We start from the raw sequence: 17,051 nt of genomic DNA, 5'->3' as shown, positions 1-17,051 counted from the left end.
CCATGTCCCTGTCGTGGCTGAAACCGGGGAGGCGTTGTCTGTTCCCACGGGCGATGTCGGAGGTGGTGCCGGTGGGGTCAACGTCGGTGGAGGTGTAACGAGGTCAACCGGCGTTGACTGGAATCAAGGCCTGGATCCTTGGGGGCCCTGCGGCACGGGGCTGGAGCCGACAGCGATGCCGGAGCCGCCACAGTGAATGGCGAGGACCCCCAGTCGCAGGCGTGGCCAGACAGCCCAAAGAGGTGGGCCATGGCTGACAGAAACTCCTGCAGCTGGGCCTGAGTCGCCGACGGACCCGGGAAGAGCGGGTAGGCAAACCGCTACACAGTAGGCTCCGCCGGAGCCATGGGGAAGGCACCACCCTCAGCGGGAAGTCGTCGTGCGATGACGCTGCTTCGACTTTTTGTGCTTCGTCTTACCTGACCCAGAGTGCCAAGAATTTGATCCAGAAGAATGATGGTGATGGCTCCATGACCAGTCCCTCGCCCTCTTACCGGACTGGGACCTTGAGCAGCGTGGAGCAGACTGCCGGACCTCAAGCAACTTTCGGGACTGCTCCCGCAAAGTCTTAGGCGCCTTGGCCTGGCAGTCGGGGCAAGACTTTGGGTTGTGGTCGCAACCCAGGCAGTAGAGACACTCGCGGTGTGGGTCCATCACCGACATCATCCGTCCCGCAAGACTTGAAACCAGGCATCACTAAGACACCAGGAGTCGATCGACTCGAAAAAACAGACAAAAAGCCTCAAGAAACACAGTCAAACAATCATTTGCAATGCAATATGTCTCGCATTATTAAAGTTTGAGCTAATGGTGTTGCATTATTTAGCAATGCCGATAGCTCAAACATTATTAATGCGAGACCTATTTCATTGCAAATGCTTGTTTATGTGAGGTTCATCTGACAGTAAAGAGGTGTTTGTGACTAAGGCATGCGGGTCCCTGGTCCTCCTGAGTTGACCCCTCCTGGGGAGATGACCCCTCCTGGACTTGTCTGTCACCCGCAGGGCCCCCCCGCCACCGCAGTGAGGAGCAGTGTGCACGCGCGCGCACACACACAAACAAACATAAGGTCAGTCCGACGCGCTCTGCAGAAGCGACCCCTCATCCCGCCACTATTACGTGAACAGGTCAGGAGTGCCTGTTACACACTCTGAGGTGCCTGGGCGCTCTATGAAGCCACGGGGGAGGTGGGCCGGATACAAACACACACACACAGGCGTCCCGCTAATGTCCTCGACGCGCAATGCCTGACCCTACTCCATATCATGCATTGTCTGGACAGGAGCCCATGGGATGCCACACATGAGCGCTCCCACAATCACAAATCAAAAATGTCAGGTTGGCGACCGCCCTCTCCCTCCTGCAGGCCCCACTCCGGCCAGCAACACTGCATGGTGTCTTGTGCCCTCAGTTCAGTGCCAAGAAGGGTGAACACAGGCACACATTAAAGGTGTCCTGTCTACCGCCCACCACAGCACAAGTGCCAGGCCTCCGACCACAGTGCACATCACACACAGCGTCTGCTAATGCAGTGGATAATAAACACACAGGCTGTCAGTGTCCTGCCAAGCACCCTCGTGACGTCACTGCTCCCCTATGCACTCACGTCTCCGTGCCACGCTGCACAGTGTCTGCAGCCGGCATCAGTGCCAATAAAGGCCCTCGGCCGGATGCCCACCGAGTATGCATGACAGTCAGCAGCCATCAAAGAAGCACAGGGGCAGCTGCACACAGATGCGCAGGCACACAACCTAAAACAGACACACGCCTCAAGGATGGCATGGGAGACCCTCTTCTCCATCAATGCGAACTAACACCTGCCGTTGCAGTGCAGCCATGTTCTTAGGCACAGATAGATGCACACAAGGGCAGCGCGCGCCGAAGATGCAGTGTCAGCCCCCCTCCTCGGCCTCCAGTGCAGCAGGTGGGGGGGTCTGTTGGTGCATGCCGGTCAGAGAGGCATCATTAAAGCAGGAGGGGGCGCGCGGGGGCTCGCACAACCTGCAGGAGGCGTCAGTCATACACAGCAACAAGGGGCTTCCACCAGGCGGGCAGAGCAGCATGAGCCCATGCAACCTTCAGCACCACTGCCCTGCTCTCTGCCCACCCATTCTCTCCTGCCCATAAATGCGTCACAGCATCACCAGCCCGTGCAAGCTTCAGTACCACTGCCTGGCTCTGCCTGCCCTGCTCTCTGCCCACCCGTCTTCCTCTCCTGCCATGTCTATGGATGTGTCACAGCAGCACAAGTCTGTGCAAGCTTCAGCAACACTGCCCTGATCTGCCCGCTCTTTGCCCACCCGTGCTGTCCTGCCTTTGTATGTGTCACAGCAGCACGATCCCGTGCAAGCTTCAGCACCACTCTGCCTGCGGTCTGCCCATCCATGGGGCTTGACGACCCGACACATGCTCTCCTGCATGGGTGCGTCATGCAGCACGGGCTCGTGCAAGCTTCAGCAACACTGCCCGGCGCTGCCTGCTCTGTGCTCACCGTGCTCTCCTGCCAGCGAATGCGTCACAGCAGCACGGGCGCGTGTAGGCTTCAGCACCACTGCCCGGCTCTGCTTGCTCTCTGTCCACCACAAGAGACCACCTCCTGCCCGAGGATGCGTCACAGCAGCACTGGCTTGTACAAGCTTCAGCACCTCTGCCCATTTCTACCTGCTCTGTGCCCACCCATGCTCTCCTGTCCGCATATGCGCCACAGCAGCACGAGCCTGTGCAAGGTTCAGCACCACTACCCTGCTCTCTGCCCCTCCGTGCTTCCCTGTCCTTGGATGTGTCACTGCGCCCGTGCAATCTTCAGCACCACTGCCTGGCTCTGCCTGCTCTCTGCCCACCCATGCTCTCCTACCCCGGTGCGCATGAGATGCCAGCACAGTTGACATAGACATAGACGTGTTTGCACCATCTCCAAAGCATAGACAGGATCCTCGACACAGAACCACGCGCAATTTCGTCCTCAAGAATGTGCATTTTCGAGAGCAGAACACATGCATCACAAACAAGCAGGGCAGAGTGAAAAAACAGATGGAAAGGAAGGCGATGACGTATGAGATGCGTAGATGATGTCAGGAGAAAAGGAGCGTATGTATACCCCCCCCCCCAACCCCCCAGGTAACGTGTACACAGTACATACAAAGTTATGATCGCGGAAATAGAAGTTGCGAGTATGGGCGACAGCGTCAAATTGCTAGACCCCAAAAAAGAGACTCGCGGGAGCTGTGTAGTTGCCAATGTCTACTAGGTCACAGGGTCACTGAAGACATTAAATGTATAGTCCCGGGTAAATAAAGTAAGTGGGGTGTTGTCTTTAATACAATAAACATTATTTGCATTTTTTTTTAATCCAAGGACTCATAACGCTGCCTCCAGTCCCTGGTTACACAGAAGTATCATGTTGTTCTAAGTAGGAAGCAGTGCCAGATTGACTGCTTGAATGAAATGACAATGCACAGGAAGCATTATGGAAAGAAGTATGGTCAAGCGCGGCGTTGCCACTGTTTCGCTTTAATATTAAACAGACAGTTGTGATTCAATTATCTAAATCCCACAATCTAAGCGTGTGAATGTAGGCAGTTGTGCCACGGTGGTTCGCGACGCTTCCTTCAGTTAAGCATTACCTGTCATTCAAGTTCTCGAAGGCATTGGGATATCAGGCAAGGCACGGGATCGGCTCTACCGATCCCTGCTGGTCGGCACACCAATGTTAATTGCCGAATAACTTGATCGCGTTGCATGAAACTCTCCTCCGGAGGCCGCCATCTTGCACCATGAACCGGGCTCGACGCCAGGCTCGGTTAAGGAGCGAGTGCAACCTAGCGGCCATCTTAGGAAGGCTTTCTCTGCCGAGAGGTTAATCACGAGTAACATGCTCACAAGACGATATCACAGAAGCTGGAATTCGAAAGTTAGTTACTAATTACATAATTCGTACAGAATGAGTACATCTAGAAGTCCTAATATACGCTCTTTTTACTTTCGTTTTCTAAAGCTATCAAGCAGGCTTCTTTTTAAAAGGTCGATCGATTTCTTGCTTGATGCAGATTCAGACAGCTCAACTTAGCCCCAAGAAAAATAATAATTTACTTCTAGTTACCTGCATGAAAAAGTGACCAGTTACTGTAGAATCCCACTCGCAATGGGGCACTGAGTACAGGCCCACGCTACATTACTAGCTGTCGCTCTAGTTTTTTTTTTTTTGCGATACATCATAATAGCAACACAGACAAGAAAAGCTCTACTCTAAAGATTAACTGGTGGAAGGGTGTAGAGACAGACATAAAAGAAGGACTAGACAAAGGTAAACAGGACTCACCGTGCAGTTAAAAATGACAGCGGACCAGAGAGGGAGCATGTCTGAAAGGAGTTCTGCCTCCTGATTGGCTGTTTAAATAGAAACCTGTGGTGCGCGCGCACCACAGAGGAGCAGACGCGGGAATCGAAACTAGTGGTGCGCGCGCACACCAGAGGAGCGGGGCAAGGGAGCGCGAAGACGCTGAGACGAGGTAGGGGATGTGTGTGTAAGTGGGTGGGGGGGTTCTCTGCTATGTGTGTGCGTGCGTGTGTGTATGCGGGAGGGGAGGGCGGTTCTGTATGTATGTATGTGTGTGTGTATGGGGGGGCTGTATGTGTGTTGTGAAGAGCCTGCCGGAATCGGAGCGCGTGACCTGATCCCGGCAGGCTGCTGCGTGTGTGCGCGTGCCAGTCTCTTGTCCTCTCCCTTTCAGTCCTTGAAAGCCGGAATGATGACAATAGTCTCGCTCTGCGACAGCAGGCCTTTGGCCTGCAATCGCAGGGCGAGACCTAAAAATTACTTGCGGTACACTCTTCAGGCCTGCGCATGCTGGCGCAGAAAAAGAAAAAACTTGCCACACTTATTAAATAAAATAAACCTGTGTACAATCCCTGGTAACGTGACACACAGGTGTCCCCACCACTGGGGATGGTATTAGGGGGGTTTTGGGATGCCTTCCTGATTTGTCCTGTCGATGCCACCCTGTCCCCGAGGCTCCCAAAAGCCACACTCACAAGTGAAATCAATACCAAAATTTTAGCCGCAACCGAAGACTGCACCAAAGCACCCCGTCACTGCCAAAGTCAGACACCATGAAGAGATTGGTCTTTGAAAGGATCTTGAGGACCCTGGTGAAAAGCAAAAGATTTTCACCCACCCACCCGGACACAGTAAAGAACCTAGCCAAAACTCCCACTCCAGGATTCATCTGCAGCTCAAAAAAGCACCAGTTGGCCTACTAGGAGTGTAGGCAGGTGGATTAATGTTTGGGATGATCAAGAGTCCACCTCAAAGGTTAAGAGTCCCACCTGACAAAGTCACAAAAATTAATAAATGAATAAAAACTGTGCTCAATCCTTGGCAACATGACAAAGCAGTCCGGCGTACATCAACGTCATTGTGTAAAGAATTTAAGTAAAGAGAAAACGACCTGGCGGATGAACGCTTGGTTCCTGCAGGACAAGGAGTTCGTTGACTCCCTTGAACAAGAGCTGCGGCAATACTTTTTGATCAACCTGGGATCGGTCACCTCGCCGGCTACGTTGTGGGAGACAGGCAAGGCTACTGTGCGAGGAATGGCTAGGGGCTTGGTCCATGCATGGTCCATGCAAAGCGCACGGCTTAGGTCGCCCGCCTTGCACAGCTGGAGGCCCGGAGGAGGCAGCCCAGGCCTATACTGATAGTCCCGATTCCACCCGACAACTTCCGCTGCTCCGCGAGGAAATTTGTCACATCTCCTTGGACTCCGCTAAAATGCTATGGCACTCCTCGGTGGCGCGTGTGTATGGATGGGATGATAAAAATGGCAAACTACTCCATAACCTAGTCTCGTACCCCAACGCGGACCGCGTCATCCCGGAGGTTTGTGACGCGGCTGGTTGTCACCATTTCACCTCGCAGGCCATTGCCCAAGCTTTTGCAGGCTACTATGCCAATCTATATGCAGCCAGGCCTCCCACGGCCTCCTTGGCAACGTTGCTGTGGGAGACCGGGACCCATCTGCCCCACCTTCCCCGGGAAGTCTCCGAGACCCTGGATCAGCCCCTCTTCCCCAGAGGAGATACAAGGGGCCATTTTGCTCCTACATTCTGGCAAGACGCCTGGGCCGGATGGCTACCCCCAAGAATATTATGCAACCTACTGCGACCTATTGGTCCCGCACCTCATGGCGCTGTTCCAGCACGTAGTGGACACAGTGTCTTTTCCTCCCAAAACGGACGTGGCCACCATTGTGGTCCTCCCGAAGACACAGCAGCCCTCCCTTGCCTGTGCGGACTACCGCCCCATTTCCCTCATCAACACCGAGGTGAAAATCTTTGCCACTGTATCCGCCCCCACTTACACTTCTTAGTCAAACCGGACCAGAGTGGTTTTATGCCCGCCCGAGGCACTCAGCACTGTATACACCGCCTCCACCTCGCCCTCCGCCACCGCCTCACCCCATATCTCGCCTTGCTTCTCATTGACTTTAAGAAAGCATTAGACGCGGTTGATTGGAGCTATTTGGAGGACGTGTTGGAAATGATGGGGTTCAGCCTCCGTTCCGGCGCCTTATCTGTGTCCTTTACTTCAGTCCTTCGGAGAGGGTCTTAATCAACGGAGTGCTTTCAGAGAAATTTAACATCTAGAGGGGCACTCGCCAGGGCTGCCCACTATCGCCACTCTTATTTGCGCTGGCAATGGAGCCCCTGGCCTCTTGTACGCCAGGACCCCGGCATCCGCGAGTGGGCTTGGGACCCCTTTCAGGTCGACAAGATCGCCCTTTAAGAAGACGACGTTCTCCTTTTTCTGGCTGACCCCGAGTGCTCTGGGCTGCGATGCCTAGATGCCCTCTCCGCCTTTGAACAGGTCTCGGGCCTGCGGCTCAACCCGGCGAAGTCCACTATGGTGCCTTTCCACCCGTCCCGTGACTGCGCTTTGATTGGCAGACTACTATTCCCCTGCGCAGGCTGTCCTTCAAATACCTGGGTGTTTGGATCGCCCTATTTCCGGAACTCGAATGGGCCCTAAATATTACACATCTGGTCAACAAGACGAAAGAGGACCTTCAGAGGTGGCAGTCCCTCCCTCTCAACCCCCTTGGCAGGAGTGACCTCTTTAAAATGATGGTTCTCCCCCGTTTTTTGTACCTTCTACAGAAGGTCGCTTTTCATCTTCTGGTTCAGTGAAATTGATGGTATCCTTACCTGCTTTCTATAGGGAGGCGGGAGACCACGAATGTCCCTGGCACATTGCCGCATACCTCCCTACGATGGGGGCATGGGAGTTACCAACCCCCACCTTTATTATCTAGCCACGAGGCTCATTGTGGTCCATGATTGGGTCGCGGGCGGCTGGTCCGACCCGGCGTACCGGCTGGAACTTATTCAATGGTATTCCCGCAACTCCAGTGTCGTGTTTTGGCAGCTCCTGAGTTAGCGTTTAGCACAGCTACACGGTCTTTTCTGTTAACTTGACCAAAACGAACGGGGGCCATTTTGAATCCTTCTGCCTTCCGTTTCCTATGAACACGCTGCCTCGTGGTCAGTATGCCCTTTTGTCCTTTCTCGATACCCATGGTCACTAGTCTGCTCGGCAACAGGCTATTTTTAGTACTGGTCAAGCGCACATGCGCATTACGCACCAATTGGTCACTCTTCAGGAATGTTCATGCTAACTGACCAGTGCTGTCGAAACTCCTCCCACGTGTTGGCTGTGTTCCAAAAATGACCTTATATGTACCTAAAATGTGTAAACTTGTAACCGCCTATCTTTTTATTGCTATTAAACTATATAAAAGAGGTCGCACACCGATGTTCGGTGTGCTACTTCTTACATTACCGAAGGGTGCTGTTGGAATGTATCACCACCCCATGGGGTCTTAATAAACTTGTCTTTTACCTTTTCCAGTGTCCGTGCCAACTTCTATACTAAGGTGTTCGAGAGTTTAGCAGAGTATGTAGGCCTGATTTGAACCCAATACCACACCAGGCCTACTTGTACGGAGCCCCCATACCCCAGGATTTCCCCCCTTGACATGGAGGTTCAAAAGCAAACCTATAGACTAGTGTTCAGATTCTTAAACTTGTGATCTTATAAATGGGTAGAGTTCAATCACAGAACAGGGCGGAAGGGAGGGTCGGTGAGAAATCTGCAGCTAGACAGTCTCTACAAAAATGAGTGTTACCAAAGGTAAGTAATTCTTCGGATAGAAACTTCTATCCACAGATTCCTCACTTTAGATACTAATAGATACCAAAGCAGTACCTAATTGGTGTTGGGCTGTGAATTGACTCAAACCAGAAAGTCCTGCAGACTGAGCAGGCAATAGTGCTTCATGGATCCAGATGCGCCTATAAAATCTTCCGCAACTGGATTCTTCAAGTACTGGACCCTCTTATTCCTGCCAATTGGTCCAAGTGCCGCACTTCTCACGCCAATCCTTGGTTCTCCGATAGCTTGGTTGCTATGCATAAAGCCTGTAAAAAGCTAGAACGGGCGTGGAGGAGGGACTATGCTATGCCTGCTAAGAGATGCTATCAGTTGGCCATTAAAAGATATCATCAGGCCATTCGGGTTGAGCGGGCTGCCTACTTTGCTAAAGGGATTCAGTCTAGTCCTAATCCCACTAAATGTATTTTTAAAACACTTAATGATTTTAAACTTAGGAAAATTCCGGCAGCCTCTGTTATCACGTCTAACCAGCATTGTGAGGACCTGCCACCTTCTTTGTTTAAAAAAGGAGAGACCAAATATAAGTCCTTCCCGCTGACCCTTGCTTATCCTAGTCCTGTACCTAGACCCCCCACCGCCCATGTTCTCATGGCCTTTCCTTATGTAGATCAGGATGAGCTTCGGCTGCTCTGCAGTAAAATTAAATTTGGCAGATCCTCTTAAGCCGGATCAGTTTATGAAATATCTGCCTGTGATTTTGGCGCCTTTGTGTCAGTTGATTAATACCTCGTTGTCTACGGCAACGGTTCAGAGGCAGTGGAAACAGGCTATGGTGGTTCCCCTCCTCAAAAAGCCATCAATGGATCCAGCAAAACCAGAACATTTTCGCCCAATTTCTTTGCTACCATGAGCAGCTAAAATTACTGAGACACATATCAACACCTGCCTCAACATTTTTAAACACCAATGGCATCCTGGATCCTACGCACAACAGCTTCCGCCCAGGACACAGCACGGAGACAGCTCTCCTTGCTGTGACTGATCATCTGCGGACTGTTCTTGATGAGGGCCATACTGCGGCACTAATCCCGTTGGATCTTAGTGCCGCATTTGATACTGTATCCCACCCGATTCTTCTAAATCGCCTGCAGGAGGCCGGTATCAGTGGCTCTGCCCTGAATTGGTTTAAATCTTTCCTTTCTGAAAGAACTTACCAGGTGTCTGCTCCACCCTTCCTGTCCCATGTTCAGTCTATCGGCCGGTTCGTGCCTCAGGGCTCTGCCATGAGCCCCGTACTTTTTCATTTGTATGTTCACCCTCTGGCCTTGATAGCTAGGGTCAGGGGCCTCTCCATTGTCTTACACCGACGACACACAGTTGGTGGTCGTCCTCTCTGACGATTCTACGCAGGATGCCCCTAAATTTAGGAGTGGGCTGGCAGCGGTCGCGGAGTGGATGACCACCAACTGCCTCCAGCTTAATGTGAATAAATCGGAGGTTATGTTGGTGGGTAAAAACATCAAACTCTGGAGTGAGAATTGGTGGCTGTATACCCTTGGGAGTGCTCCTTCCCCCAGGTGGTGGTGAAAAATCTAGGGGTATGGATGGGTTCTACCCTCAGTTTTCAGGACCATACCAAGAAAATTCCTGGCACCTGCTTCAGTCTATTACGAGGATTGAAACCCCTTTTAGGCTATTTTGATCATCATCTATTAGACAATTGATTGTCCAGGCGGCCATTCTGTCTAGGCTTGATTATGCCAACTTGCTTTTTGGGGGGGGGCAAATGAAGCAGAGATTATGCGCCTACAAAGGGTCCAAAATGTGGCGGCTAGAGCTCTGTTAGGACTTCCGAGAAGACTCCCCACTTCAGGCGCAATCCAGCACCTACATTGGCTGCCTGTAGCCACGAGTATAGAATGTAAAGCTCTCTGCCTGGCTTTCAAAATCTTGAAACTCTCCTCTCCATGTATTCTGACCAACGTACTGGTACCATACACACCTACGCGACACTTGCGCTCTCTAGGGTCATGCCTTGCTGTTGGTCCGCGGGTAAAACGCACGCGTGCTGGGGGACGTTCTTTCCGCTGTTTGGCGGCCAAACTGTGGAATTCCCTCCCCATGCACATCCGCAGCCTGGAGAATTGTTTGACGTTTAGGAAGGCTATAAAAACGCATCTTTTTCCTGCAGTTTAGGCTCTAGTGTTTTGGTCTGCCTGTAGAAAGCACCGGGACACCTCTTTGCCGAGACCGCTATTGCGCTATACAAGTTGGTCTAACATAACATAACATGGACGTATGGCAGAACGTTCCTCTAGTTACCTGGAATACGTATAGAGAATAACGGTCCCAAGACAATAGATATCACAATCAATGTGCAAATACATCAAATGATCAAGTTATTAAATTATTTATATAAAAATTAAAAACAATGAGACTGCGCAGTGAATGTGTGGTGAGAAATGTGCTTAGTGCCATCATACAAGTGATACACACGTGTGACAATACGTGATCAAGAGTGTGTATCAAGTAAGAACAACAGCACATTTGATTGTTATGTACAATCAAATTGGGTCCGTAGAACTAGTTGACGATGTTTCGATCCTTCAGACAGATAGAAGGATCAACATCAGGTCTCTAAGAATGCACAAGCCCGAGAAAAATAGACGACTAAAAGAATACAAAAAACAGTGTTAGAGTAGAGAAGGCCACAGTATGAGATTCCAGCATTTACAATGAGTAGATACTTACTGGGCACTAATCAAACATTGCTGAAGGCCCAAATGGGCTCAATTTAGCTACATCTATAGATTCAAAATACACAAGACATTAGCCAAAATGGTGGGGAAAAGGGAAGTGGAAGAGGGACATGGTGAATGAGATTAAAGTAAATCTCAATAGGTTCCAAATTACCTTGCAAGGATTGTATAGATGCTCAAAGACGGTAAAAATTACCAGTGTAATTTGGATGGGGTCCAGGGGATCTAAAGTGTGGTGCCAGAAAGTAATGTCAGTATAAAAAGAAAATTGGTCAGTACAGACATTATGTAGGAATGAATACCCTATCATAATGGCACATACCTGGTAATGTGAGCGGGGCAGAGTGGGCCGCTTCTACAATGTAAAAGGGCATCCGGAGGATTACCGCAAGATCTTCCTGGACAACAGACAATACAGCTTGAAAGGGGGACTGAGTGAAGTTTGCTGGATGTGCTCCAAAAGATAGCTACTTCTCCTGGGTAATAGAAATGAAGGAAGGACTGTCCTAAATATGGACACACGAGTCATAAAAAAAAAATAGAAAGACAGCCCAGAGTATACAAATGGAGATCGTGGGTCTAGTGGCTGCCATCTTGGAAAAGTGGCTGAAAGTAAGGAAGATAATGGTACACCAAATAGATAAATGGTGAAACAGAAAGAAAAGGATATTATGAAAAATAAAAGATCGAAGAATCAAAAATGACATGAAAAAAGGTGGTACAACGGATTGCAGAAATGTGTTACAATGGATTGCAGAAATGTACACAATTGATTTGATACTAATAAAACCCCTGGTCACTACACAGGAAAGCACATTAACAAAATCCCAGACAGTATCCAGTGCATTAGTTTAAAGGAAAGTGTCTCTGTGCCAGCTGAAATTAAATCAGTCCATTCCTCCTGTCGATGTAGCACAGTTTTCATTGTGTCCACCTTCAGAATCCAATTTAATTCTTCTTTATTAAGCAATTGCTCCATATTTCCTCCTCATTCAGTTACTCTGAGGGCACTGATCAATTGCCATTGAACATCATTTTCTGTGTGGCCCTCGGTTAAGTAGTGTTCTACTGTTGTATGGCGTTTTAGATTCCGAATGGATTTTCCTGATTCATGCTCTTATATATGTACAATTCACGTTGCCCTTATATAGGCACAGAAATCCAGCCCTTATTTAGGCATAGCCCATGCTACCCAAATACAGGCATGGCTACTTCCATCCATTCACCAAACATCAACGATTTCTTGGAAAACCAGCTTAAGTCGTTAAGGACTTCCCCTTGCTCGATTATTGATATCTCCAAGAACTCAGTTAGTTTACAATGAACATCTATTCCTTAGGGGGTTCATTCATGACCTTCATATGCCCGACTTTACGTCAAACATGGCATTCCTAAACACCTTCAAGGTATAAATATAACTTCACTTGCTATGGCAAAGCACGGTGAGGTTCGGTGCAGTTTCACGACATACTTGCCCGACGCAGCTTGCTACAACAAGAGCCGAAGGTAGCCGACTCTCCAGCTGACGCACTGATCAGGAAGCTGCCCTCTTCTGCAGAGAAATCTAGAGTTGTTGGGAAATCGAGTCTCGAGACAGAGATACCAGACCTCCTTCATTCTAAGGTATGGAGCTGATTAGAACCTAGAAAAATCTTTGGCAAATTTTGGGCAAAACTAAACCTATGCTAAAGACCACACTTACTTCTTCCCTCGTACTAGATTTAGGTTAGGTACATTGGGGTAGGCGTATTTTAGAAGCACCAGTTATGTATTTTAGCCTGTGTTATTCATGTATGTATTTTTATATGGCTTAGAAACCATACAACGCTATTACAGTATTATTTTATATTACTGTTCACGCTGTACTCATTATACTTTGCATTCTGTCTAACGATTGTAGCAGTTCACCTCTCTTGCACGAGAAAGAAGACTGTTCAATAAATCCTTTCATTGAAACGCAAGTCTCTATTTTTCTCGGCAACTCTGTAGAAACGAAGCATGCACGATTGACTGAGTAAAATAGTTATCTATTGTTCCCACAACTCTGAAGATAGTTATTCCAGTCCTAGGGAAACATAGCGGTCATGTTTATGCGGTTGTCAGAAACGAATCCCTTCTTGTGTATTCGAGAAAGTTTCTAGTGACCTCTGAGCTAGTTGGCACTCCAGAGGCACTCACAATTAAGTTTAGTATATTCGATAGAGACCTACTGACCTAAGTCCTACATCATATCTATAGGATATATTATTCCAATGCGCAGAGCCTACTGAGAATATAGGAACTACACTACTCTACTAAAGGAACTTCTACACTGCCCCCGGCTTCTGACCACTGAGATGCTAGACACTCCTGCAAGGGGTGCATATGCAGCCTGGCATGGGGAACGATTGCTATTCTAGAAGCAATAATGCCAAGAAAGCCCATCACTGTTCTGACTGGCAGGTGGCGATGTGGCTAAAAAAGAGCCTGTTGGTTCTAGAGATAGAGAACCTTCTGTGCATTGCGGTGTACTTTGACTGGAACAGTATTAAGGGTCACTGCCAGATAGGTTTGTATCTGGTGAGGTTGTAAGAAGGACGTGGTGGCATTGATTGTGAAGCTCAAATTGTGTAACCGATTGATCATAGTCTGCAGGCATTTCTGTCTGCCTGGACTCGATCGAAATGGGAAGACATGAATGTTGTGTCTTCTCAGATGGGCTGCCATAACGGCTAGGCATTTAGTAAACACTTGTGGGGCTGTTGTCACCCAGAACGGCAAAACCATTAACTGGTGATGACTTCCACTCACCACAAACCTGAGGTAACAACTATGTGCCAGATGAATCGATAAATGAAAGTAGGCATCCTTCAGGCAGAGTTCCGTCATGAAGTGGCTTTATTGAAGGAGAAGAATCACATCTTGCAATATCACCGAGTGTTCTGACAGAAAGAATGTACCAATTGAGGGGGTGTAGGTCTAGTATCAGCCTGAGTATCCCATCCTTTTTGAGTAATCAAAAGTAGAGGGAATATACCCTTCTGCAATGGTGACTTATTGGAACGGTTCTATGGCGCCTTTCACCAAGATTGCTTTTACCTGCACTTTGAGATGGTGAAGATGGCAAGGGCTGAGGGTATGTCTATGTTTGGGGGGCAACACAGGTTCTAGGAACTATCAGTCACGAATGATGGCCAGCATCCACTGGTCTGGTGTGCTGTCTGGTCACAGACGGTGAAACGGCTGCAGTCTTTCCATGACTGGAGATGTGTGTCCGGGGGAGTAATTGTTTGAAGGTAGAGGCTCCCTTCCCGGGAGCTTCTCTACCTCAGTCACTCCGAACACCACCCTTGTACCTCACCTGTAGTAACATTTACCTCCCTGCTGGTGGTATGTTTACGGCTGTTTTTGGTATGACTGGGTATCAGTGGCGGTGGACTTTGCTGCCTCTCTGCTTGATATCTTTGAAAGGGCTGATGCTGTGGACTGTAGAGCCCTCATGGATTTTGCAGCCTCCGTATTCTTTCTGGATCTGTTCCAATTCGGAATTTACCTTGGGACCAAAGAGGAATTCCCCATCAAATGGGACATTGAGCAGACGCTGTTTAAAATAGGACATGCATAAAAAGCATGTCTATGCAGGAGGACGGAGGAATTCATTCCCCTTGCAGCGGTGTCCACACTGTGCTGTGCGCATCGAATAGTTGCATTTGAAATGTGCCTGCCCTCAGTAAGTAATTCCCTCCCTCTCCTTTTATATTGCTCTGAGAGATATTGCAGGACCTCCTCCATCTCATCCCTTGTAGCCCTGTTATAGCGGGACAGCAAGTCACCGAGTTGGTGCTGTGCCAATGCGCAATTGCCACACGTCTTCCTGCAGAATCTATACATTTACTTTATCGGGATGAGCAGCCTCACCGGATCTTTGGAAAGCTGCCTTCTTCCTTGCAGTCTTCACTACCAGGGAATCAGCTGTTGGATGTCCCTTAATGTACAGTGGGTCAGTGGGGGAAGGCCTGCATTCACGTTCAATATGTGGCGTTACCCTGGATTTGACTGGGTCGTTGAATATCTCTGTTGAGACCTTCAGCATTCACTATCATGGGCAAGTATTGCACAGAGCGCTCGGTCTTGGAGAGCGCCTCGACTAAGACATCGCTTTACTCCTCTGTAGTGTGCATCTGGACCGAAATATATTCAGCTGCATGCTGAAGGACACTACAACAGAAGAAGTATCATCTGATTTTGATGCTTTGGTTGGGATCCGCCCCTCAATTTCAGGGTCTAGAGGCACTACATCATATGCGACCCAAGGGTATGAACTATCCGGTGGGCCCTCTCTGTGAATCCGTATCATGAGAATAGTGACTTGGGCTCCCTATGTCTGCATGGCCTGAGTGTGAGGATGATGGTGACATGGGTTGTGGAGGTGGGGTAGTTTCAAGTGGCACAGGGCTAGTGGCCTTATGGACCATAGTCTTCATCTTTGGAGGAGGCCATGGTTGAGCAATGTTCATTCCTTTTCGCTTGTGAACCTTTCTGGATAGGTGTTCCTACTCAAGATTACGTTTTTTAATCATGCGATCCTGGAAGTTCTGAAAAACATTGCCCTTCACATCCCGATTGGTAGTGGTCTGGGTTTTCTTGGGTGGTATGTCCTTACCAGACTTTTCCTTTTTAAGCTCCTGTGGAGGGTGAACTGATGATGCCTTCGAAGCGGATGATTCTTTTTTAGGTGCGGACGTGTGGCTCAGCTCAGACGTGTTGCATCAATTCCGTACATTTGCTCGGCTCCAACAGTTTTGTCGGCCCCATGAGGGGACGTACCAATGGCCGGTTTGATGTTATAATTGCTGCGCAGGCATTGATGGCTACGAGGGCTGTGTCCCCTCCAGGTCTATCTTTATAGCCTAGAGCCCAACTGACTCGGTCAAAGTTTCATCCTGTCTCAGCTCGAGGCACGCTCTCCGTGTTGGCCAGAACCCACAGGCTGTGGAGCACCAAGATGGTGTGGAGAGGGCAGTAGTATAAGGGTTTTATGTATGTGAGGGTCTACGGAACTTCAAGAGGTCTTCGTCCTTGGACCGGATAATGTTGCTGTGGGTTCTTTGAGGAGTTTAGTGGCCTGCACCGATAGTTCGTCTTGGTCCTGCTCCTCGCGTTGGTCACAGTCATCGGATGTGAAGTAGTGAAGACTGCACAAGATGACCCATCCTTTTCTTCCTTGTCGCTGAAATGGACTTGCTGTTCCTCATCTGCTGAGAATTCTGCATCTGCCACCATCTCTATGTTATGAGCTAGGCGCCGGTGGCGTCAAGATCATAGTTTTCTTCTTCATGAACAGGCTGCAGGCAGTGCAGTCGTTTGTTGTGCTCCGGGGACAAGCAGAGGTTGCAGAGGTCACGTGGATTGGAGTATGCACACTTTGCCCCGTACAGACAGCTCTTTCAGGAACGGTTTTATTTTTTTAACCTTCCATTACCCGTAGCTGAGCATAGTTAGCGGTACAGAGGAAGGGGTACACGAGATGAAGCCACCTCAATTGCTGAAGCGATGATGCTCACCAGACACAAATCCAACATCTGACGAAGTCGAGGCAGAGTAGTGCTCTGACGTCGCACAGAGCTCCAGCGCAAACCGTCCAAACCCGATGGTGGGGAAAAAAATCTAACTATGGAGGCGTTGAACATGCGAATTCTGGAAGAGGAGGAGTCTCAACGCCATGGCAGCAATAAAAAAAGACTTCTTTGGGAAAACTATAGAGTCCGAGCCCAAACAAGATGGCAGGCGCGTGCACAGCATTCGTTTCTGTCGCCAACACATGCTATGAATATCGGCATTTTAATGAGTATCTTGAAATCGCTTACCAGTACCTTGTGTTTGTGGCAATGGTGCGGACAAGAAAAGTATTCAAAACCTATATGCATCCCTAGACCCAGAGACCCTACTAATCCCATATCAAGGGGGGTTTACTTTCCTCACGGTCATGGTTCTTTGAGACGAAGGTAAAAGAGAAATCTCATAACCTTGGACATTGTGCGACAATTCTGAACACTGACAATTTATAAGACCTCCTGGGCAGCCAAGTAGGTCTCAGCGGGCAATTAAAAACATTTCTTATGACAAAAGGAATTTTGAAATAT

At 49.2% G+C, this 17,051-nt stretch overlaps 1 protein-coding gene across 3 annotated transcripts in view; it reads right to left on the bottom strand.

Moving 5' to 3' along the window:
- Window positions 1-17,051, bottom strand: part of RAPGEF1 (Rap guanine nucleotide exchange factor 1) — a 669,494-nt gene that overhangs the window by 344,858 nt on the left and 307,585 nt on the right. The window lies entirely within an intron of this gene.

The sequence above is a fragment of the Lissotriton helveticus genome, chromosome 5_1 (assembly GCF_964261635.1).
Source record: "Lissotriton helveticus chromosome 5_1, aLisHel1.1, whole genome shotgun sequence".
Lineage (NCBI taxonomy): Eukaryota > Metazoa > Chordata > Amphibia > Caudata > Salamandridae > Lissotriton > Lissotriton helveticus.
Note: the sequence above shows the minus strand (reverse complement) of the source record. Positions and strands in the feature narration are given on the sequence as shown.